This window comes from Euprymna scolopes, chromosome 12 (genome assembly GCF_053919585.1).
Source record: "Euprymna scolopes isolate OS-2025 chromosome 12, ASM5391958v1, whole genome shotgun sequence".
NCBI lineage: Eukaryota > Metazoa > Mollusca > Cephalopoda > Sepiida > Sepiolidae > Euprymna > Euprymna scolopes.
The window spans coordinates 123,974,148-124,000,793 of NC_136493.1; the positions used below are offsets into that span (position 1 = coordinate 123,974,148).

Genomic DNA, 26,646 nt, shown 5'->3' on the forward strand with positions numbered 1-26,646 from the left:
ATATATATATATATATATATATATATATATATATATATATTTAAAAGAGTGTAGCCATCAACAATTGTGGTTTTTTTTTAAAGGTTTTCATCATATTTTTATTTTAAAATATTTTTATAACGCGTTTCGAGCTTAGGGTGTGCTCTCTTCAGATATTTTCGTAAAAAGTTTTTCTTTAAAATGGGAGTTTGTAGATATGCCTCCGCTGATATTAAATATGTTTTTCAGACTGATGCTATGCGTGTGTTCAGTGTTCAGACATTCTGTCTCCAACTGTAAGTGTTCACAGTGTCGGTCAAAGTTACACTCTTTTAAATATACATTTTTTCTCTCGTTGGAACTACACAACCATCACTTTAAATATATATATATATATATATATATATATATATATATATATAACCCCCCTTCTTTATTTGTGAGTACAAATATGCTTAAAATAATCAACCGAAACTGAACAAAATATGTTGCATTGTGGGAGAATGAGAATTATAGATAAAATAAAAAAAGAAAACAAAAAAAGTAACTGAGCACAAAAAAAAGAAAAACGGGTTTCATTTTTTTCATGAGCAAAGGAAAATATTTATTATAAACAAAAAAATTATCTTTTCATATTTTAGGAATATATATATATATATATATATATATATATATATATATATATATATATATATATATATATATTGATTATGAAAAAAATTAAACCCTTCAAATTTACATGGCTAAATGAAGTTTATTTAGTCCTATCAAGGCTGCCATAGTTTATTTTAAAACTATCATTACAGTAATATAAAAAGTTGGAATTATTTATAGTTCAGGTACTTATCTGTATATATAAATTCATATTGCTGTATGTCTGTTCACAATTTTAATTAATATATACAAAGCTTGCCTAACTTTAGTCTTACATTTATTTCTATATATAGTATGATAATTGCAAAAATATACCATTAAGAGATCACCTTATTTGCATATGACATTAAGAAAAATCGATTTTACTAAATAATGGTATCTTAGTTAATGTTTTTAGCGAGAAATTTATTTTAAGTATTCTATTTAAAATTGTTATTTAATAAATTTTTTTAAAATTGTTATTTAATAAATTTTAAACAATATTGATCATATATATTTAATTTAATTTATTTTGGAATTAATATTTTCAACAGCGACCTTTTTTTAAAACTTTTTTTTTTTAGAGTTATTTGCCCCTAAATGCTCACCATAAAAAAAACAAACGTTCACCAAATATCATTTGGTAATTTCATTAAGTTTCTAGCTGGAAAAATAATTCCGTGTAGATAGAAAAATGTTTGGCTTTTATTGTTTTTTTTTAAATATTCAAAAAAAAAAAACTTACAAAAAACTGAAAAGATTTCATTTGTTTATTTTATTCCTTAAATGGAGTGTCGTTTAATACCTAAAAAAAACGAAGATCTATTGCTTCCCCCCTAAATTCCACAATTTCCACTTTTTTTTTCTTTTTTTGCGTTAATTTCATCAATTACAAACTTAATTTTCTAATTAAAAAGTTAACTTTATACGACGTGACCCAGTGGCATTTAACCCCTAAAAAAGTAGAGATCTACTTTTTTTTCAGCCTAATACATTTAAACAGCCTTTATAAATATTATGAGAGAAGAAATTTTGAAAAAAAATAAAATAAATAAAATAACATGTTAGAATGAGGAATCACTTTTCTATATAAATTTAACGTAAAATGGTCACCAAGCGTTCAACGAGACATGTCACCGCTAGCATTTTTTCAAGTTGAGGGGAAGGGCAAAATCTGACAAATACAATTTGTTTTTTCTGGTGTGTGTGTGGGGGGGATTACATTGAAAACATAAAAATAACGATAAATTTAATTATTTTTATGAGACAATTCTCTACTTTCACCTAACAATTTAATAAACAAAACAAACCCCAAAATATGACAAATTCAATTTTTTTTTAGTTTTTGGGCGGGCGGTGGGGTTTACATTAGAAACATAAAGCGACAAATAAAAAGCAATTCGAAAAGCCCCCCCCCCCCTAAAAAAAACAAATCGAAAATTCCCTTTATTTAAAAAATAAACAGTAAAAAAAGTGCCCTTACAAAAAATAAAGGTAAATATGTAGTTTATCGGCATAAATTATTTGACAGACAAAAAATTATGAAAACTATTTATTTTTATATAAAACATTATTAGACCCAAATGCTGAAATAAAACAAAAAATAAATCATTTTTATGTTTTTTATCATTTTTTATTAGACTAAATCTGCATGCCTTACACGTTTAAAATTTGGCCTTTTTTAGGTTTGACAGATTGGCTTTTTTAAGGCCAAATTTTGCCTTTTTACGCTCTTTCATTACAAAAAAAATATGGCAGCCAAAAACATAGTTCATGAAAGAGCTTATATAGGCCAATCTGCCAAACCTTAGAAAGGCCAAATTTTAAAAGCAATATAGTGGCATCGAATAATAAATATAAATGATAAAAATAATAAAAATGAAATTTTTTTCTGGTTTTATTTCAGCCTTTGGGTCTAACAATGTGTTTTATATAAAAATAAATGGTTTTTATATATTTTTCTCTGGCAAATAATTTACGCCGCTAAACTACACATTTATCAAAATAAATGCACACATAAATGTTTATAAACGTTATTTTTTTAGGTTCACAAAATCGTGAGATTTCTTAGGACAGTGATCCCTTCTGCCGAGATATCTGATGGAGAAGGTATCAGATACTTCTTTTTGGGGGCGATTACATTTACATGTTTTTATCCGTTCTTTTATTTTTGAAATTGTTGTGGAGGTATCTACGTTACCCATGATGAAAACTTCATGCCAACCCAGGCAACGCCGGGTACCAATGCTAGTGTTATAATATTTTTGCATATTCTCATAGGAAATCATCCTAAATTTTATTTAGACAAAAAAAAAATTAATTGGTCTAAAAACATTTTTTTTTAAATATTTAAATGTTTATCGATTGAGGCAAAAGTAGCAGTGAATGGTATGGTTTTGGAAATTTTTAAAATTTAAATTCTATTAAAAATAGTAGAAAAAGTTTTATATTATTTTGCTTTGCATATGATAAAATTTATGCTTTTATCTTTCTGGAAAAACGAAGTTGCTCAAGAATAATGGATTTTAATAGATTTTAATTCATTTTAAAAAACAATAACTTGTTTTTTTTTTTTTTTTTTTTTTTTTGTTTTTTCACTTTTTGGCGATGCCTCCTACTTATCTAGCTAAATAGTCATCAGAAACCGGAATGTAAAAAAAAAGCAGGCAAACTTGACTATTACCTGTTTAATTTTTTTAAATAATATTCAAGCGTGGCCGTTTTAACTTAAAATCCACTTAGTGCAACGCATGTAAACTGAAAAAAAAAACAATTGTGAAATGTGAAAATACACTACAAAACACATAATGGAGTTTTATGTTATCATATTTTTTTTTCGTATAGCTCAAGACGAAAAATACTTAATACTATGTAATACTAAATGGATTTTAGACACAAAACCTTCTTAATGTCATAATCTTTAATATAGCCTGAAGAGTCCTAGAGTGGATGAAACGCAGAATATTCAGTGTAACTTATCCGCCATATATATTTTATCACTTACTATATATATATATATATATATATATATATATATATATATATATATATATATATATATATATATATATACTTCAGAATAAAATGTATTCTTTGTCTTACATAGAATAATAAAAATCTTTTGATTTGAAATTTAACCATTTCACGTCATAATTTTTTAAAATTTATTGAATGCTAAAATTTGATATATATGTGTGTGTGTGTGCATATATATATATATATATATATATATATATATATATATATATATATATATATATATATATATATATAAGAATTGTAGGATTCATATTTAAATTTAGTAAATATAGAATTTTTAAACAAAAATGTTTTTATTTGAAACAAGGAATACAAGAATTTTTTTTTAAATTTTCTTCGGATCGAAATGTCTTTAGCAAACGCGCATCTATTGAAAATTAGTTAAAAATATTTTTTAAAGGAACATAGATAAGGGCATCAATTATTTAAGCTGATCCAATGCAAGAATTAGATTAATCAAGAGAAGGATATGTATTTAAAGATACACAGTGTACGAGCCCTTCTAGTCTCGCACAAAAACATGCGTTCCATCTCAAGCCATATTTCTTGTCATATATATACGCGCACACAAACATATGCGCACACGCACTCACACGTAGATATATTCACATACACCCACATTCACGTGCATAAACACACACGCTAACGTACACACACGTACGCACACATACGCGCACATGTATGCACACATGGGCAACGTCACTTCCCCTTTAAAGGAAATCCACACATGCGCAAAAGACCACCGGAAACAACTATAAAAGCAAGAGACAAGCTATTTCCTTCCCTTTTCGAACCAGCTTCCAACCTGAACGGTCGACTGACCAACCACAAGCCCTTTTGGGGCGCATGCGCCCGCGCACATCACATCCCCTGCTGCTGTATGTGGGGTAAGAGCTAACAGACTGTACGCACACTTTATACGCTTTCTCTCTCCATGAACTGGATTGACTTTCTCACTCTTTTTTTCCCTTTTTGCTTTGATCCATCAACCAGACAAGTTTGCGTCCACAGCTAGTGGCCTGAAGACATTTCCACGTGGAACATGTGCGCGCAGCTTTACTGATGTCAACCCTCTATCTTTTTCTTTGTCTACACGCTGGACTGCCATTTCTGTTCCACTACATTACTCACTCCTCTTTCCACGCGTGGACATGAACACGAGTTACACCTAAAACATTCATTTTTCAACAGAAAATAAATGACATATTTATTTTATCCAGCAATTGAGTTTTGTTTCCTTCTTTCCATTCGTTTCATTATTTTCTTTTGTAGCGAGTTAGAATATTTATATTCTGGCCCGCAACAACAGTTTGAATGGTGTCCCAGGAATAGAGATGAAGATTATTTTTATATTCTATATTAGTTAATAATTCCAATATAGAAGGTAAAGCCCAAAATTGTAGAATCCAGCGTCCAGAAAAAATGGCAAAGATCCTTGGCAAAAGTAAAAGTTTACAGAAAATAAATCCCATTTGTGTTGGTATTTGGTAGTCTGTAAAAAAAAGTGTATGATAAAATTCAACCAGAATATGTAAATTTGATAATTTGCAAAAGAAAGCCATCGTACATATATAAATATATATTTATATTCAAAATTCAAAATGGCAATATAAATATTGGTATCAATATTAATACTTAGAATTTAATCCTATCCTGAAAAAAGTGCTCAATATTTGAGATAAGCATTAATATATGAGGGGAATTCTTAACAAAATAAAGAGAGAAACGTGAGTAAACTACATTTTATTGCAAATCAGTAAACGGGGAACAGAGGAGGTTTAACCCGTGGTTGTTGATGGAAGAAGAAAAACGTTTTCCTGAAGTTATGTTTAACAGGTTGATAGAGCAGCTAGAACCAAAAGAAGATTTCAAAGTCAATCGGTTAAAACTAATGTCTTATAAACAAAAACAAGAAAAGTCGTTAGATGATTTTGTAAACAGATGTAGACAACTCGCACAGAAATGTTTGTTATCTGATTCTGAACAGTAAACAATCGAACTTATTATCGACAACACTCCAATTCCAGATTCCCAAAAAGAGTTGTTAAGAAAAGACAATACTTAAACACCGGAAGAAACTGTTTGTATGACAACACATATAAAGCTTCTAACATACATTTAAAACAACTTATTGGCATGCTAAACAATAATGAGGATACAATGTAGAGGACTAGGATATATAAATCCTAATCCCGTTACAAAAGAAAAATAATGAAACGGATGGAATTGAAGGAAACAAAAACTCAATTGATGGATAAGATAAACGTGTCGTTTATTTACTGTTGAAAGAATGAACGTTTTAGATATAACATGTGTCCATGTCCACGCGGGTGTAACCATCATATGTTGCAGGATTGGTAGTATAGAAAGAAAAGGAAATGCATGTTCATCTCACTATCGTTTGTTTGCGTGTGGGAAAAGAAGTGAGTAATATAGTAGAAATGAGAATGATAGTCCAGCGTGTAGACAAAGACAAAGATAGTGGGTTAAGCTGTGCATCATATTAGCAGTTAGCTACGCGAATGTATTCTCAGGGACAAGTTGTATATATATAGAAAGAAAGAGTGAGAATGTCAATCCAGTTCATGGAGAGAGAAAGCGTATAAAGTGTACGTACTGTCTGTTGGCTTTTTGTCCCACATAGTAGCAAGCGGTGGGAGGCACGCACGTGCACGCGCATGCCAAAAAGGCACGCTGTCGGTCCGTAGACCGTCCAGCTAGGAAGCTGGTCTGAAAAGGGCTGGAAACAGCTTGTCTCTTGCTTTTATATTTGTTTCCAGTGGTCTTTTGCACATGTGTGTATTTCCTTTGAAAGGGGAAGTGACGTTGCCCTTGTGTGCGTACGTGTGCACATGTGTGAGTACATGTGTGTACGTTAGCATGTGTGTGTGTATACGCGTGAATGTGAGTGTATGTACATGAACGTGAATATGTTTACGTGTGTGGACGTGGGCGCGTATGTTTGTGTGCGCGTATGTATATGACAAGTAATATAGCTTGAAATGTGAATGCATGTTTTTGTGTGAGACGAGAAAAGGCTTGTGCAATAAGCACAACTGGTCAAACTATAAGAATGTTAAAATATTCTAAGAACGCCGGTAACTACCTCAATTGTGATAGAAACCATGAATTTCACCACAAGGTGTATCAGAATTTTTGTAGGAATTTTTGACACCCCTAACATGAAACTTCGAATAAAATATAAAAAACTCGTAATTTCTTTTTTAAAAGTGGGTTGTTTATTTTCTTTATGGATTATACTTCCAAAATAAAGTATTAAAGTTGTATTAAAAGTAATAGAAATATTATTTTTTTATTTTTTAAAAAAAAGTAATGAAATTAGTTGAATTTTACGAGTTCAGTATTTTTCAATTTTTAAACTTTAAAAATCTATCAAAATTTTTCTATTGATTCTAATTTTACGATATTTTCAGGGTCAATGTGAAATTTTATGCTCTTTTCAATAAACTGAATATAATATTTTAGACAAACGTTTATTTTTAAATTCACGCTCCCCTTTTTTGAAATGTCTATGAAAAAGTAAATAATTAATTTGTGTGCCAAAGTTTTATATGTCACAAATTGAAGGTAAAAGATCAATAAATAATATATTCTAATTTAAAACAAAAACAAAGAACAGTTTTTTTTAGAATTTACCTGTAAAGTCCGAAGTTTAAAACCTTTTTTTTTAAACCACGTTGTTTGTATTTTTTTTTTTTAATGACACCTTGGTCCTTGCCCCTTCAATTGAAAAAAAAATTAGGGTTTGAATTACATTTTTCGAGTAGTTATAAGTTTGGAAAGACAGGGGGTCGAATTAATTCACGCCCCCCCCATTTTGAAATGTCTATTAAAAAGTAAATAATTAATTTATGTGCCAAAGTTTTATATATCACAAATTGAAGATAAAAGATCAATAAATAATATATTCTAATTTAAAACAAAAAAAAATAATAGAACAGTTTTTTGGAAATTTACCTGTAAAGTCCGAAGTTTTTGTTTGTATTTTTTTTAATGAAACCTTGTTCCTTACTCCTTTAATTGAAAAATAAATTAGGGTTTGAATTACATTTTTCGAGTAGTTATAAGTTTGGAAAGACAGGGGGTCAAATTATTCAATATTTTTCACGAAGTTTCTGACACACCTAAGTCGTCTGACCAGCTTTTTGGTCCAGATGCAACACAGGCAGCAGTTTGTTTATTAAGCAAATTAAGACAAAGGTTAAGGTCACGAAGCAGAGATCAATAAAAAAACAAAGTCAGAACATCAACCATAATATCAGAGGAACTAGTCCGAGAAAAGGCAATGTGTATTAATATTGTTTTATTGAGGCATGGTAAATTGTAACAGAAACACTGTTTCTCTGTGCCTAAACCTAAACGTAGATTCCATGAACAAAGCTTCTTTCTTAGAACTGCACGCTCTTGATCTTCATAAGTGATGATGCCTATTTAAAAAATAAAAAAAAAAATTGTTACATGATTAATGATTTATTTAACATAGACTATATATAAGAGAACACACGTTAATGTCCAAGCCTCCAAGACCAGTTTTGGCCCTGTCGGTGGGGCATTAGAATACGCCGACTGCCCCCCTGCAGAGGGTAAAAGTCCATCAATGGGGGTCCTGGATATGATCTTAAACTATATCCAATGGTGAGGCCCCAGCTTGTGGGCTTTGGGGAGTGTGGAGCCACTCTTTAATTACCATTGCTCCCAGGTCCACTCTGACCCGGAGTGGTAGTACCTGTTAGGGTTCCAACTATGGGTTAAATAGAAACCGACGTGAAAACAACAAATATATTCTATTAAAAAATTTTTTTCTTCAAAATCTTTGGATTCGGTATTAAATAACCTGAAAAGGGTTGATATGCCGTAAAACAAAAACAACCAACCAACCAAGACCAGTTTTTCTCATTCCTAGCCAAAGGGTTACAGTTAATGTACATATGAAAGTAGTTCCATGATATTACTACATCCCCTTACTAAATAGAAAAGAAAAGATTGTTCAGATAATTGTTATGTGCAGTAGTACACTTGTTGTTTATATCTTTTTGACCTATGTATTTCACGGCCATTCCTTCTTGTGTTACATGTTAGCTGTTTTGTAGTTAATTGGTGTGAGATATTGCTTGTGTTAGTCCTATTGAAACACAAGAAATGCAGGGATCACTGGTAAAGCTACGGCTTACTAAGGGGTAGAGGAGAACTGGGAGAAATGAAATGCCTAATTTAAAGAACAAAGCAACCCGGAGCATAAACGTTTTATGTTCCATATGTTTTATCAAGCAAATTCAAGTACAGTCGGTGGGCCAAATGAACTGATGTCACAGACTAAATCCATCCTGCGGGCCATAGTTTAGTGACCCCCTGATCTTTGTTAACCTATATATATAAAAGACAAAATGGCTGCACAAGTTTTTGTATGTTCAAGAAAGGCTTTTTTCGTGGGGGTTTTCGATGAGGTTACTATTTTGGAGAACTTTTGTTATACTCCCGAGATGATAACATCTACAATTTGTGAACAGACGTCGTCTCTATCTTAATTTTGATTGAGTTTTAAAAAATTGCCCCCTTCCTGTCCTTTTGCGTGTTTGTTTGTCTTTTTTGTATAAATAAAGCAAAATTAATCAGATCAAATGCAGCTGCCCGGTTTTCCTGTCAGGGACATTTTGAATGCAATCAGCTTTGATCAATGTGGAGGAAACTCTTCACATCAGACAATTGCTATTCATTTGGACACTACCAGAGCTCCCCCTTTTTTGGTCTGGTTTTCCCAAACATCGTGGAGAAAAATAAATAAAACGGCAGGAAGTGGGAAGCTTAACTGGCTTGCAGCCAGAAGTTCATTTCTGTGTCTGCATGAACTCATTTACTTAACTATTCATTTCTGCAAATCAACTTTTTGATTGTCATCACTAAATTTGAACGCGTTTCACTTCCTGTCGCATCATAGCGTAGCAGTAAGATATCAGGTTTTCTTTCACTTTTTTTCCGCCTTCGCGTCACGGGTTTAAGCCTGCCTGCCTACTACAACTTTTTTTTTATGGCTCAGCAGCTACCTCCAAACACCCGGGCAACACCAGGCACCCCCGCTAGTGTATAAATAAACAAGGAATGAGAAAAGAGAAGGGTGTTAATAATGGAATAAGTTCATGGTTCTGGATGGAGAAAAAAATGTTAGAAAGTTCAAGTGAATGTTTCATTAGTAAGGAAAATAAAAATGTTCATTTATGAAGAATGTGTATTGTATATTGACATTAGGTCATGTGAATATGTGTATGCATGTGTGTGTGTGTGTGTGTGTGTGTGTGTGTGTGTGTGTATGTGTGTTATAATCAGTCTACATGTGTGTGTTCTGTAGCAACTATAACAACATAACGGTGCCCCCACAATGGATGATCTCCCAGTAGAGATAGTCTCAGCTCTATGCAGTTATAAGAGGGTGGGGATTCTAATGTTCTCTGGACTACACGATATGAAAATGTAATAAAATTACTGTACATACAGTATAGAAGTTCTTCGCTCAACGGGTTGATGTGTCGTCCTTCATGGAAGGTTTTCACCAGACGATTGATGTGATGTCACTCTCGGTGAGAAGATGAAGAGAAAGAAGCAAAACAAACAGTAGCAATGTTGATTGTCAGAGCAATAAAGGCAAATTTTGACATAAGCTGTTCTTTGATTTGTCAGACAATTGTATTTTCCAATGTTGTAATTCTGGTCTGTGAACAATCAACAATAGATAACAAGAATGAAAAACAGCCAATAAAAGAAAAAGTGGTGCTGTTAATTTCTCTCCCTCCCGTTCTTTTATTTTTTTGTCAGAGGGCTGGGGGGGGGTCGATCTTATTCTGAAATTGAGTTTTTACTTAATTCTTTTTTCACTCCTTTTATTTCTGAGGTTTTTATTGGCCAGATCAACATATTTAAGCTTCTAATTTTTTTTTGATAATAGGTCGAGGAAATATCTTTGACGTTTTGAATTATTGATGACAGTTTTCGTCCTAGGAATTCCATGCTGCTATTTTTCTAGAGAGTTTTCATGTAACTCCAGATAGAATTTTTTTTTTCATCTGTACATCTTTGGCGGAGATGATCTGCTTACACCTATCGAATTCTTGAAATAAACTCCACCGCATTCACTGACAAAAAGCATTCTCCAATCTCATGGACCAACTGCTCTTCACCTAATTCACTGATAATCTGCTGAGAAACAGCTCTGCACTGCCATTCATACTGAGAGTGTGGCCACTACAGCTTTATTTTAAAACTTTTATTGAAAAAATCAATTCAGGTAACTTGATTATGTAGTAGAGCTGACATCTATTCAATGTAGCCCCCTTTAACCTCAATCACCGCCTCGATATGGGTCCGGAACCGGAAGCATGCCTTTTCTACAAACGCTGGTTAGAGATCAGCGAATACTCGGCAGATGTTAGTGATCAGGCTGGCTTTGGTGTTATGGGAGGTCATGTTGGTGATTTTCTCAATGTATAACCAAATGAAGTAATCCAGCTGACAGCTATTCAATGTAGCCCCCTTTAACCTCAATCACCGCCTCGATATGGGTCCGGAACCGGGAGCATGCCTTTTCTACAAACACTGGTTAGAGATCAGCAAATACTCGGCAGATGTTAGTGATCAGGCTGGCTTTGGTGTTATGGGAGGTCATGTTGGTGATTTTCTCAATGTATAACCAAATGAAGTAATCCAGCTGACAGCTATTCAATGTAGCCCCCTTTAACCTCAATCACCGCCTCGATATGGGTCCGGAACCGGGAGCATGCCTTTTCTACAAACGCTGGTTAGAGATCAGCAAATACTCGGCAGATGTTAGTGATCAGGCTGGCTTTGGTGTTATGGGAGGTCATGTTGATGATGTTCTCAATGTATAACCAAATGAAGTAATCCAGTGGATTCAGGTCCAGGGAGGAGAGAAGCCAGTGAGAGAAGGGTGCAAAGTCATAGCACTCTTGAAGCAAAGCTTGGATTTCTTTAGACTTGTGGGCTGGCGCCAAGCCCTGCTGCCATACGCACGGTTTGCCACTGATTGCACCAGGGGATCACCATATTCTTCAGCACATCCAGATACATTTTTGTGTCTACTTTCAAGCCGATTTTGAAGATGTGAGGTAGCATGATGTGGCCCTCAGTTGAAACCATAACCGTGGGTGGAAACTTCATTGAGCTGTGCCCTCAAGCACTGAATCGTCCAGATTTGCATTTTGAAGGTGCTAGCAAGGGTTCTGTTGTCGTAACTTGGATCAGTAAAGAGCATGAGTTGTACAGCGGCGCTTCTCCGATCTCGCTCATTGAACATTGTGTCACTTTCAGACATGATAGAAGGCTCCTATCACTCTTGAGATTTGTACACAACTGGCCAACTAGTAGATGGCCTGTAACACAAAAAAAAAAAAAACGGTTTACATCAAACGGAAATGGAATTATTTCATCTTTTCTAGAATAACAATTTTATCGTTCCATCCTGTAGTGTGTTTAGTTGTTTTTTGTTCATCAAATTTCAAAGTAAATTTCTTTCAAACTTAAAATCAGATTTCTGTTTGCTTGTTTTGCACCCACCTCCTTTTATGGTATGTGTGTGTAAATATTATTTTTGTGCATATGTGGTGCAGTTCCTCTGCCTTGATATGCCCATTTTAGATGACAATAGCATCTTTTGATATAGCTGAGAACCATACCAACTATTGATATAATTTGGGAACAAATGTTATGTTTTAGTGAAGGAAAAAATAAAGAATAAATATATGGACGTGCATGCATATAAGATTGAAATAACCAAAACATTGCGAGAATAGAAGGGCCACCAGTTAACAAGTGCTAACTAAAACATAAACTTAGTTTTGCGAATGAAGAATTGCGAAAACGACATTTTATAACCAAACATTTTTATATCTTAAAATTTTATAAGTATATAAAAGTTGTTTCCAGTAAGTAAATGGTTTGTAGTGCAAACACATGTTTGGTTTTGGTTGAAGTTGAGTGAATAATCTCAAGTCAAAATGTTAATCATAGCTTGTGTTACTATTTTTATTGTTTAAAAATACTTAAGTTCATACATTCCTGTGAAAACTTATTTGCTTTAGGAAGTGAGGAAGAAAACATAGTGAAATAAACTGGAGAAAGAAAGAAGGTAATTAATTTGTTTGGGCAAAAAAAATTGAGTAAATAGTCTCAAGTCTCAAGTTAAAAATGTTAATAACATCAATATTTCTATGGAAGCAATATAGGTAAGTTGGTAGCAGTATGTTGTGTATCTGTGCCTTTAGTTACCTTTTTCTTGTTAGTGAGCATATGAAGAAAGCTAGTATGTGAATCATTGAGTTCTTTATCATCTCCTCCGGCCAAATGCATGAAGGGTTGTGTTGAGCAGACATTTTGGAATCTTGTTAAAGGTGCAGCCGACTTGAGAATTCTAGAGAAAAACGATTTTATTGACCAGATTCTATAAGAGTTTCCAAGTTTGCACTGATTTATTACTTTCACATAGATGTGTTACTTTTTGAGACTTGAAACGATTTTCATTGGTTGAAAATACTTAAAGTTCCCACATTCCTGTAAAAACTTACTTACTTTAGATAGCAAGGAAGAAAGCATAGCAGATGAACTGAAGAAAGAAAGAGGGTAATTAATTCCAGCCATCTGCTTTTAATCTCCTGATTCACTCCCACTACTTATTATGTTGCCTGGTCATAAAATATGCTTAAATATGATATTCTAATTAATACAGATTTCGTATTCATTATTATAGAGCTAATTCTCTATTAATTATTATATTGTACCCAACATAGAGTAGTGATTTCAAAAGTTAATAAAAATAATATGACTTGGCTGCAATCAGCTAGAATCGAAACCAAAACATATCGCTCTCCAGCATTATTTGTTACTATTTGAGCTAAGTCCATATGCATATTAAAACTTAAAAAATAACATTGTTAAAGATGAGTGTTTTAAAGATATAAATGTGTAATTGCGTATATGTAGAAGATACACGTTTAGTCGACCCATGTCTGCCAATTTTAACCAATTTGCAGCCATTTCTACCAGCTAAAAACCAAATCGAATTTGTTCCATTGGTCCAAAGCCGGTATGTATTAAGTTTCAAGCCTGTAGGCCAAAAATTGATAGAGTAGTTTGGTAGAGAAAATTCTACACATACACACACGGAGATAGGAATCAGGGCCAGGAACACAAGAATATAAGATATTTTGGTTCGGCTGACATCTTACAGTAGAAATGCAGTCTTAGTCTCTAGTCTTAGATTTCGCCTCTCGTCAAAGCCATGATAACGTACTAACCTGACAAGCACCAAATCCCATCTCTTCATTGTTCTACTCTAATAGTTCTTCCCTCAGATTATTAGACTTTGGAATTCCCTCCCTATTTCCTGCTTCCCTGACTGCACTAACGTGCAGAAGTTTAAATGTAATGTAAACAGACATCTTGCTACTCAACTCCCCACAATACCCTGTTAGACATGATTTTTAATAGTAGCCCCTTATGTTGCAAATGCCAATATGCCTTGTTTGGGTTGAACAAGAGTAAAAAACAAAAACAAAAAACTAAAGTGTGTTTATGGCTTATCATGAAATTGTGTTCCTTCGTCGTTTGAACTGGATCGCTAATTCCGTAGAAGTGCCGACAAACCAAAGTAACTTATCTTATATACTTCTTCCTTTAGTGTTCTAAATTAAACTAATAGTTTCACCTTGGCTGAGTATGGTTACAAACTATTAGTCATGAGTAAGTCACCTACAAGTGTTAACTTTTGTCACTACGTAAAATCATATTTTCATATTGGTAATTAAAGCAATGGATATCTGCAAGACAACATGATTCTTAAAAATGTTACATTGTGGTGATAACAGTTGTAGAGGACTAGGATATATAAATCCTAATCCCGTTACAAAAGAAAATAATGAAACGAATGGAATGAAGGAAACAAAGACTCAATTGCTGGATAAGATAAATGTGTCGTTTATTTACTGTTGAAAGAATGAATGTTTAAATATAACACGTGTTCATGTCCGCACGGGTGTAACCATCGTTTGTTGCGGGGTTGGTAGTATAGAAGGAAAAAGGAAATGTGTGTTCATCTCACGTTCGGGTCACTATCGTTTGTTCGTGCGTGGGAAGAGAAGTGAGGGATGTAGTGGAAAATGGGAACGATAGTCCAGCATGTAGACAAAGAAAAAGATAGAGGGTTGTCATCAGTTAAACTGTGCGCTATGTTAGCCATCAGCTATGCGCTGGTGTTCTCAGGGACAAGTTCTATAGAGGGAGATAGAGTGAGAAAGTCAATCCAGGTCATGGAGATAGAAAGCGTATAAAGTGTACATACTGTTTGTTAGCCTTTTGTCCCACATAGTAGCAAGTGGTGTGAGATATGCGCATGCGCGCGCATGCCGAAAAGGCACGCTGTCGGTCCGTAGACCAACCAGCTCGAAAGCCGGTCCTAAAAGGAAGAAGCTGCTTATTGCTCTTTCTTTTATAGGTGTTTCCGGTGGTCTTTTGCGCATGTGTGGATTTCCTTTGAAAGGGGAAGTGACGTTGTCCATGCGTGCGTGTATGTGAGTACATGTGTGTATGTTAGCGTGTGTGTATATACACGTGAATATGAGTGTATGTATGCGAACGTGAATATATGTATGTGTGTGGACGTGGGCGCGTATGTTTGTGTGCGCGTATGTATATGACAAGTAATATAGCTTGAAATGTGGATGCATGTTTTTGTGTGAGACAAGAAAAGGCTCGCGCACAGTTAACAGTTTGAGGTGACTCACTCATGGCTAATGGTTTGTAACCATATTCAGCTAAGGTGAAACTCTTACTTTAATTTACAACACCAAAGGAAGAAGTATATATATAAAAAAAATTAATTTCTTAAAATATGAGCATGAGGGGCATTCCAAAAGTAATGTCTCCTATTTTTGCATCACTATTTTCACCGGAGAGGTTTCTATGTTGGGAGTTTTACTAATTATTTATGATTAATTAAGGCAGAACAAATGTATGACAAAGCATGACAACTGCTCATGCTGATTCTCTATTATTATGATATTTAAGCACGTCATTCTAGCAACCTGAGGTTCTTGCGTCCAGAATAAGAAGCAATCGATTTTAATTTAGACTTTAGGGAGTTGAGTTAGTGCTTTTTGGGCACTCCCTAATAAAATAAATAATTCGACACAAGCGACTGAATAAACGAACAAACAAGTTCGTAAAACTTAACAAGGAAAAGGTTTATTGAAGGAAGTCAGGGTAAGATGCCCAAAAGATATAACTTGGATAAAACTTGTCTGCCTTTGCCCGGTAGTTATTCCCAAGTGGGAATTGTCGATACCGGTGTAGGCAGAGAGGGAGAGTGAGGAAACAGGTCTGCTCTCTTTGGCGTCTGGCTGGAAAGAGGAGGAGTTTTTTTTTGTCTGGAACAGAAGCAGTTAGAGTTCCTTAGGGGGTAAGGAAGGTCCCTGCACTATGCCTCTGATTGGTCAGTATGTGCCATATCACACAGTCAGGGGAGGCACTGATGCACAAGAAAAAAAGTTTTATTTGTTTCTGCTACAAGACTGACTGACATTTTGTTTTTCTTTTTATTCTACTAAAAATCTTTGTAAAAAATAAACATTTTTTTTTCTTTTTATACTGACAGGCCAAAATTTGGTAGAATTAAAACAATCCGTTGATATATTTATGCTTTATTGTCATTTTTATTTTTTTTTGTAAACATTTACTATTAATAAAAACACTATAAAACAAACATTTACCATTTTAAAAAAGTAAACAAATATTCATTCAACATTTAGGGTTTTTCTAATTATCTCCTATAAAATATTTTCATTGCAGAAATTCTCCTCTGGACTATAGGTTTTCAACAACAGATGCCACATACAAATTCGATGCATATACCCTGATAGCCACTATCCTATGTAACTTACGACCACCATCCCTACCACATTCACTTGTGATAATAAAATACTACATTATATCTGATTAGCAACACCATCACAATCGCCTCATCTACAAAGGAAGGAGTTCATATTTTTCTCCCTATTTATTTAGTCCTAACATTGCTACCAGTTGAGACCAGGACCAATTCTACATTTTCCAACGCTACTGTGATTAAACCACCCTTAACTCGATATCAGCTACATAGACATAGCATAATCTTACAAATTTCCAATCCTAAAATAATAAATTCTCCCCTGGCAAAGTCTTCTCACTCTAGTTTGCTGTAACCTGCCTATTCCCTTATTCCAGATTGGTGATACTTCACTCTAGCTGAAAACACTATCAATAATTCCCCCCATTCTTTATCTGTGCCTAAACCTAAATGTAGATTCCATGAACAAAGCTTTTTTCTTAGAACTACACGCCTGTGGAATTGTCTTCAGTTTTCCTGCTTTCCAGCTGACTACAATATGGTTGTCTTCAAGTCCAACGTAAACAAGTTCTTGATGAGCCGTTCCACTTAAGTTAACAAATTTACTGAGTTTCCATTACTAACAATTACTATATTGTCTAATTGACTACTGTACACTCTTAACCCTTATCCTCGAGTGGTCTATGGCCTTGATAAGAGGTTATGCCTATGTAAAAAAAAACCCAAAAACATATAAAATAAAATTAATTAACACATGGTGTGGGTTCAATAACTGGAGATATGATGCCTTTGTTTACTAGTGAGTACAGCTTTGCTTTAAATTATTCCTTAAGAACTACTGATATTTGTCGAGGCGAGTGCACAACCGGTGGTATTTTTGGATCTACATGAATGTTACATTCAGTAAGCCAATAAAATCAAATATTATGTTTCCGAATTTTTGAGGTGAAGATTCATATTATTTTGATTATTGTTCTCATCTTAGGTGTTATTTTCACACCATTCCTGTTGATGTAATCTCAAAACTTCTTCAAGAAGGTCGGAGGTTTCATCGACCGAAAAACTGTGCCCTCCAGATGAAAACCAGAATAATCCAAATAACAGGGAAATTCCCAAATCATTTTGCCTTTTGTTGGAAGATTTTTTTTTTCAGACTTGATTTTGCCACTAGTATTGGTTATGACGTTTTGAGCTCTAGCAATATTAATCCCTCAGAATTTACAACATGGAACCATGTTATTGTTGCAGAATTTTACTTCTAAATAATATGTCTTTCCCTGTGCAATTTTTGTTCCCTCAAAGCTGAATAGTCACACTGCAGTTTTTTTAAGGAGCACTTTTATTTTTTTTTCACTGTGGTAGGTTGCTAATAGCTCCTGTATCTACTTTTGCTTGGATATCTATTTGCTTTATTTTTTTTTTACCAGTTTTGAATTTAGCATTTACCTCTGTGGCATTTGAAGGAACATTGTCTGTGCTTCTACAGAATTGGGACAAGATTTTGTAGTTGATAAATGGAGTTTTCAAATAAAAAAACAATGGTTTCAACTGATTTTTTTTGTTAATACTAATAAGTTACAATGGTAGCTTCCAAATTATGCAGTCGAAATAATCTGAATATTACTGAATTATTAAAAAATAACAACTTTAATCGTGTTAGCAGATGAAAAATTGCTGCCATCTTGTTTTTATACAATGAAGCAAAAATAAACGGCTGGAAATGATAAATAAATGAACAAGTGACTGGTTTCTTTTAACTGAATGCTTGGTTTTATTCTTTCTGGCTCTTGGCAGTTCTGCATTTTTCTTTTGTAGGCTGACTTGTCTTTACGCCTCTTTCTTCTACGCATCTTAGAAAAATCTCAACTGTTCCATTCAAACTCAGAAAACTTGCATGCGAGAGAAAAGATGTCTTCTTTTTTTTTCATGCTCTCTCTCTTTCCCTTTCTTTCTTTCCATGTTCTCTCTCATACATACCCGATTGACCTATTCCAGGTGCTATCGTCGACCTCAGCTACCGAGTTTGACATACGTCAGCAACTTAACCCTGGAACTCTTCTTGCATTAACCAATCTTCACAGCAAAATTACAATTTTCAACATGCCGGCGTAACCCAGGATAGATTGCATGACATCTAGTCATTATTTGAGTGTTTTTCATATCTTTGGCGCTAAGGCCAACTTGTATTGCTTTTTCCAGATCTAGTCATGCATCTCAAAGCATTCTCTCTCTCTAAGCAAGTTATTTTAAATACCACATTTCAAACCATCTCTTATCAGTTTATCCGTGAGTTATCCAAATTCGCATTTATTTGCTTTCTAGTGCAATTTGGTCATATATTCATCAAATCTCTGATTTTCTTTCTGTCTGCAAATGAAGAATTGATGGGTTAGGTCAGATTTTTTTCTTGATTGGCAATATGCTGAATTTTTGCGATCACTGTTTTGATTTCATATTTTTGCGATTTCTTTTCAAAATTGAATGTAGTATAAATATTCCTGCTTTTTTTTTTTTTTTTTTTACCGATGCAGATCAACAAGATTGAAGCTTCAACTTTTTTCTGGTTGTCTGTCAAACTCTGTTGTTAGAAGAAATAACTGGACACGTGTGTAAAGAACAAGTACCTTTTATTGACAAACTGCGCTTAGACAGGTTAGTATGGAAGTGGGAGGTTGCGGTCCATTCAAAATAGGATTAGGGGGCAAAAGAAATACCTTCTATTTGACTATATACAACAAGGAGTATTATGAACTTGTCTGTTACGTCCCAGTGCAATGATTCTATAAAGTGTTTAGCCGGAGTAACAGATAATTAGAAGTGAGGATGATAATGAATATAGTTGAGAAGTTTTGGTGTAAGTTCAGAATTCAACCTAATTAAAAAAAAAAAAAAAATACAAATATCTTTATGATTTATGTGCCCGCCACAGAATGAAAATGTCATATTCCAAAAATCACGTAAATTGATCAAGTTCTTTATTTTTAACTAAAAAATCAAATTGCATGATGAAGCGAGAACGGTATGTTTAGAATTGCCATATTAAAAAAAAAAAAGTGAGGCATACATGACGTACTAATATATTAGTAGGTCATGAGACAACTCAATTCGAACTATCGAAATTTAAAAATTAGCCTTATAATGGCTTATAATGATATTATGGATCGTCAAAAATATTTTCTCCATAATATAAAAAAACTACTTCATTAATTTACGTAATTTTTTGAAAAATAACATTTTTGTTCGATGACGGGGACGTACAGTATGAAGATTTTTCTTTTTTTTTTTTTTTTTTTTTAATTAAGTTGAATTTTGGATAAGATACGAAGTTTTAACGTTGAAGTTGGAAAAGTTAGAAGCGTTAGCAATTAATAAGGGAGACAAATCTTGAAAAAATGTCACGGTTGCCTGCCTTTAAAACACTGTCTAAAAATCTTACAAAACAACATGGCGTCAATCCCACGTCCCACTCTCGTTAACATTCACCATCTTCATAATCATAAAAGGTTTACTTAATTTTTTTATCCCATCGAATATAAATTATTTGAAAAATAAGAGCCTTATATTATAATAATAATAATAATAATAATAATAAAAAAAAAAGATATACGAAAAAAAAAAATCGTGATGGTTGTTGTTGAGATTTTCTGCTGATGTTCTTTGTAATCATCATCATTGACAAGAGTAAATAGTAATCCTTAATTTTGTTACTTCCGGCGGAAGAATTACCTGCCCTTTTGTTGCTCCGCGCTGTAACCATTCTCAGTTAACCCCTCCCCCCCAACAATGGCGGTAAGTTGAACGATTTTTATTTTCCAACGCGTTATCGTGTCTTTATATACTTTATTTTCACTTTACTCGTTGAAAATTCTGACTTTTTATTGAAAATCTAAATGTCACTAGACGTATCCATCTTGTACAGATGTTCCTTGCAGTTTTATTCGAAGCAAAACTTGTGTTTTTTGTTTGAATGTTACCTCGCTTCCTTCTCTGGCTCAGTTGGCCTTTTCTTGTGTTTAAAAACGGAAACTTTATTCGAAGAAAAAGAATAAAAACAGTTTTATTTACGCATTTTAAAAATTTACTTTATCCTTTTAACATATTTGACCGTTTATTCGATTATATTTACTGAATAGCATTTACATTTCGAGTTTAAATATTTATTTTACATAAAGGAAAACAAAAACTTGTTTACTGTCCTTTTTATTTGTGTCCCTCATAAGCATGCCGGTAGTGGTCATAAAATGGGGACCCATTTTATGTGATAGTTATAACTAAAAAGCGACCCCTCACTTATTTTGGGCCACGTTGTGTGGGAATATTGAAAAAAAAAATCATTGTTATTATTGTCTAACATAAAACTTACTCGGTCTTTATGTTTTTTTTAGTGAGATAAGTCCTTCTAGTACTTTCTGATCGATCTGTTATCGGTCAATCAATCAGCGACTGCTATTCGTATAATTGGTGTTGACACATCTATCCTTAGGTAGATGATGTGGTTTCGAACCTAAGTCTGAAATCACTTACTACGTCTAGCCACACTGAACAGTAATGATGCGTCGAAACAGTTACATGTGGATAACTTGTACCTATCTATTAAAAAATAATTAGGCATTTTTTTTTGTACAATAGCTAACAAAACAAAACCATGTTTAAAAATATATACAACAAACGTGGGTTGTGTGTGTGTGTATATCTGTCTATCTATCCCTTTAACATTTTCTGATTATTGATTTTTTGATTTCATTTAAAAAACGATACTTGTGCATCTATGTTACTGCGCTATATTTATATACAGTATTTCAAAGTTAAATTCAATTTTTACGATATTTTTGTTGGGTTTGTATTAACAATCCACAGAGGTACGAAAAAGCTGTCAAAAACAAATACATAATAAACATTTTACATTGAATAAAAACACTAAAAACTTATCCAGTTAGGTAGAAAAGTAACTTCTTGCCTTTGCCAATATTTGTTTGTTACGTATTTGTTTTTTTGACAACTTTTTCAAACCTCAGACTTTATTTAAAAATCGATGCTTATTCAAATTGGCACTTATGGCGGCAATTAAAAGAAAATACAAAAAAAATCTGTATGGTGTATTATTGGTGTACTGTACTACTCGTTACAGAACGAAGATGTCATATTCAAAAAATCTTATCTTATGAAGCAAAATTAAAATTTTAAGCAAAACAATATTACGTATTTGTCATGCCGAAAATAGTAATTATATCCAAAAATTACGAAAAATCATTAAATAGAAAATTATTTAGGTTTGTATTACTACACATAGATTCGAAAAAAGTTGTCAAAAAACAAATATATAACAAATAAATGTTATCAAAGGCAAGATAAGTTACTTTTCTACCTAACTGGATAATGTTTTAGTGTTTTTATTTAATGTAACATGTTTATTCAGCTCGAAAAACATACAATGTTTACCGATGTATTTGAAAATTGCAAATGGCGTTAGCACAGGTCAGTGCGTCTGGGTCACTCTGGTGAAACCGATAAGTTTGGGGAAATGAGTTAAAACTAAAAAATACACAAAATACTGTTAAAACCCATATATGTCAGGCTATGTTACGCCGTAACATTGTTACGGTAACATATTGAGCTAGTTACATACAGTATTATTTTAGGTTTATAGTTTTAATTCATTTTCACAAACTTGCCGTGTTTACCAGAGAGTACCCCGCCATTTGCAATTTTCAAATACATCGGTAAACATCGTATGTTTTTCGAGCTGAATAAACATGTTACATGAAATAAAAACACTAAAAAATTATCCAGTTAAATAGAAAAAAGTAACTTATCTTGCCTTTGATAATATTTGTTTTTTGACAACTTTTTCGAATCTATGTGTACAAACCCAGATGTTTATAATTAAAAGCAATTTTTACGTAAAATTGCATTTTTCTTAGCCGTTATAAAGTAGATAGTAAGAGTCTATACGCAGGGGATATAACTCTGATCTAATATTTCAGATGACTTGTTTATCATGTTTATGGCTACAATATTTGTTGTCTTGGCCTTTTGGCCAAGATCAAAGTGTAGTTTCTGTTCTTCTTCCAATTCTTGTTCTCTTTCGGTGGAGGAGCAGTCAGTCCTTCACGACTTAGACAATTTTTTTTTTTATTTTTGTACTTTTTCTCCACGTTAAAAAACGACCCTGGTGTCTAACACTGTCCCGTGGGCATTGTAAATAGGTACATTTGTTGTCTAGACTATTAAAAACATACTCGAAGGATTTTCGTAATTTTTGGATATATTACTATTTTCGACATGACAATTGTTTTTGCTCAAAACGACATATTTAAAAAAAATCGATTCGTCAACTCTACCACAAAGCACTCCGAAAATTAAGTAAAAATCGATCAAGTAGTTATTTTTTAAACTAAAAAAAAAAAAAAAAAAAAAAAAAAAAATCAATTTTCGAGTTGTAGCGATTTTACTACTGAACTATATTGAACATAAGATTGATTTTTGACCTCGGCACTTCGATTTCAGTTGTCTTATTTATTTCATCGGATTTCATCATGTCCGACGAAAAACACCACAACTCGCTTAGTCGTAAAATTTTTCTTGAATAATAAAAACTACTTAATTGATTTACGAAATTTTTGGAATATGACATGGTTCTATAACGAGTACATTATTTTCTTTTAAGTGCTAATTTGAATAAGCACCTAAAAATATAATTTTTTATTTTATTTTTTAACTTTAAGCAATCGAATCGAAATTTTCGAGTTAATATTTGGATTATACGCATTTTTCGTTACACACGTGTTTGGTCACGCATTTTTTTTTCGTTTGAAATCTTATTGGAGTTTTTTTGTAATTTTTTGGTGCTTATGAACTGATGTTACCGTGCTTTTTTTTTTTTTTTTTTTAAATCGTATTTTCAAGTTAAATTCAAGTTTCACAATATCTTTTGGGTTTATTTACAATCCACAGAGTTACGAAAAAGTGGTCAAAACCAATAACAAATAAATGTTATCGAAGGCAAGATAAGTTACTCCTCTACATATCTGCAAAAGTTTTGGCTTTAGTTAAGCATCGGACTTCTTTGTTTACAAATCCATTCGGCAGAAGTGACGCAAATTTTTAGGTACGGATGACCAAAACTATATAATGTATCTTTTTTTAATGCAAATTTAAAAATAGTTTTATTGAAAGTCTTTATTCGAATTTTTATAACAAAATTATAACCTTTATAATAAAAACATGGGCACTTCTTTACAGGGGATGTGGACCTTGCGTAAACTGGTTTTAATTTAATGGCTGCTACCTGAGGTTTTTTTTTTCACTTTCTTCGTATATATCTCGTACACTTTTTTTTTTTTTTTTTTTTTAATCAAGCGTGTATTTGTTTTAGTTTTTGAATTTTTTTTTATTTCTTTAATTTGATTCATACTTTTATTTCGTGCTTGTTTTTATTTTATTTTCAAAACTTTTTTGAAGGTACTATGTAAACCAAAAAAAAAAACCAAAAGCATTTTTTTTAATATGTATGAAAAATAAATGTAACAAAAAAAAATACAAATATTTAGTGGGGAAAATATAACAAAACAAATCAAAATAAAATAAAAACACGAACGAAATAAAAGTATGAATCAAATTCAATTAAAGAAATAAAAAAAAGTTCCAAAAATAAAATAAATACACGCGCGATTAAAAAAAAAAAAGTGTATGAGATATATACGAAGAAAGTGAAAGAAAACCTCAGGGAGCAGCCATTAAATTAAAACCCGTTTACGCATGGTCGACGTTCCCCGTGAAGTGCCAAAACATGTTTATGCACTGTTTTTTATTTTTTATTTTTAAAAATTTTTTTACTAATATGAAATGAGATTTTGTATGTATGTGTATATATATATATATATATATATATATATATATATATATATATATATTTAGTATTGTGATTGATAATTTAAAAATCAAATTATAATTAAATTAAAAATCTGTTTCATAAGAAGCAACAACAAAATCAATTATAATTGATTTTGTTGTTGTTCCCTCTTTATGAAACAGATTTTTAATTTAATTATAATTTGATTTTTAAATTATCAATCACATTACTAAATATTAAATTAGCTCTAGGATATTTACCTATCGAGCTTATTATATATCTAAATTACAACGAGCACTTTTTCTTTCCTGTATTTTAATTAAACTAGTAATTTCACTATTACATTAAAATACAGTGTATAATTGAATACACTCTGCTCTTTAGACTATTGTTCTAATCTCCTTTAAATTATATATATATATAACTTTTAATGTGAATTCCAACGAGATTTTGTTTAAGGAGAGGTCCTTTTTTAAAAGTGCTACATCAATTTTAAAATCATAAACAAATTAGTCGATGGGATGATGTCAGCAGCAGAATTGTACATCACAAACACTGTTAAAAGACATAAAAGAAACAGCCGACACATTAACTAAAAAAATAGTTCGTAAATATTTTGTTTATAGCTATTCTATTTTTATGTTTGATGTAAAAAAAAAATAAATAAAAATATATATATAGAAACACCTCTGATGTTTTAAAAACAGCCCATAATATATTTTTATTGTAAAAGTTAAAAAAAAAAAAAAAACAGTTAATAAGTATAAAAAAATAAAATGTTCATAAACATATTTTTATTATAAAAGTTATAATTTTGGGTGCTAATATGCAGAGAGTAACCCGCGCTATTTTTTAAAATCGTATTTCCACGTTTAATTAAAGTTTTATGATATGTTTTTTTTTTTTATTCAATTGTAAGGTTAAAGTACAGAATAGGTACAAAACACCCTCCCCATGTTAAGAATGGCTTTTTAAATAATAACGGTATTATTTCAGCACGGATCACTCTTTGCATGAGTACCTAATTTTGTTATAAAAGTTCAAATAAAAACTGTTTGAATAAAAGTTCTATTTTTATATTCGCATAAAAAGAAAGTTCTATTTTTATATTCGCATAAAAAGAAAGTTCTATTTTTATATTCGCATAAAAAGAAAGTTCTATTTTTATATTCGCATAAAAAGAAAGTTCTATTTTTATATTCGCATAAAAAGAAAGTTCTATTTTTATATTCGCATAAAAAGAAAGTTCTATTTTTATATTCGCATAAAAAGAAAGTTCTATTTTATATTCGCATAAAAAGAAAGTTCTATTTTTATATTCGCATAAAAAGAAAGTTCTATTTTTATATTCGCATAAAAAGAAAGTTCTATTTTTATATTCGCATAAAAAGAAAGTTCTATTTTTATATTCGCATAAAAAGAAAGTTCTATTTTTATATTCGCATAAAAAGAAAGTTCTATTTTTATATTCGCATAAAAAGAAAGTTCTATTTCTGATTCGACTCCCTATAGACAGGAATAGTTAGTAATTTGAATAGGTTTTTAACAATGAGCTTGTTTTTATAACATTTATGTTCTATATCCATAGGATAAAAATGGTAGAAAAGATTGTCTAGGTGAAAATACATATTGCTTAAGTGTTTATAAAATTTGTCTGCTATTCTATATTTCTTGATTTCGAGCGGTTATCATCCTGGTCGGATGGAATCAGCTTCCACCTGAATACAAGCTGCATCTTAAACCATCGCATTCCAATTACGTTGATCCTGGACCAGTTCACAGAAAATGGCTAACCACTTCCTCCATGTTCTATATCTCATCTAGTTATCATTTTATTGGGACGTTCTGTATTTTTCATTATAGTAGGTATTTATTTGCTCCCCCACCGAACAAATTAGGCACAAGGCCAATTTTTATTGTGAGGAGTCAAGGGAGGGGGAAGGGAAAAAGGGGACCAGCTCCCGAGAGGAGGGAAATGGGAGCTGGTTAAAGGTCAAGCATGTGGGGTTGCCCCCACATCTGGTCTTTGCTAGTCATAGCTTGCAGCATCTGTCGGAACAGATACTACACTTTGATCATGTCACCCGGGCCCCGGAGGGCGTGCAGGCCGGTCTGGCTTTGGGCCAGTGTATTTTTCATTATAGTAGTGATAGCTATAAATATAAAGCTCTTCAAATACCTATTATGTTGCATGTTGGAACAGGCTATCATTAGTGGTTTGGTTTTCACAATGGGATTT

The 26,646-nt window shown here is 32.3% G+C and overlaps 1 protein-coding gene across 13 annotated transcripts in view; it reads left to right on the forward strand.

The window, feature by feature from the left end:
- The first annotated feature begins 20,251 nt into the window (after window positions 1-20,251).
- The window catches only part of LOC145291467 (pre-mRNA-processing factor 40 homolog A-like), a 180,780-nt gene continuing 174,385 nt past the window's right edge, over window positions 20,252-26,646 (forward strand). For 5 of the 13 annotated variants that reach the window (XR_013869422.1, XM_080137330.1, XM_080137334.1 and 2 more), the window contains exon 1: window positions 20,260-20,344. The gene's annotated coding sequence lies outside the window, so the exon portion shown is untranslated. Of the gene's footprint in view, window positions 20,345-26,646 lie in introns of all 13 variants that reach the window. The other 8 variants (XM_080137329.1, XM_080137326.1, XM_080137325.1 and 5 more) reach the window with 3 other exon arrangements.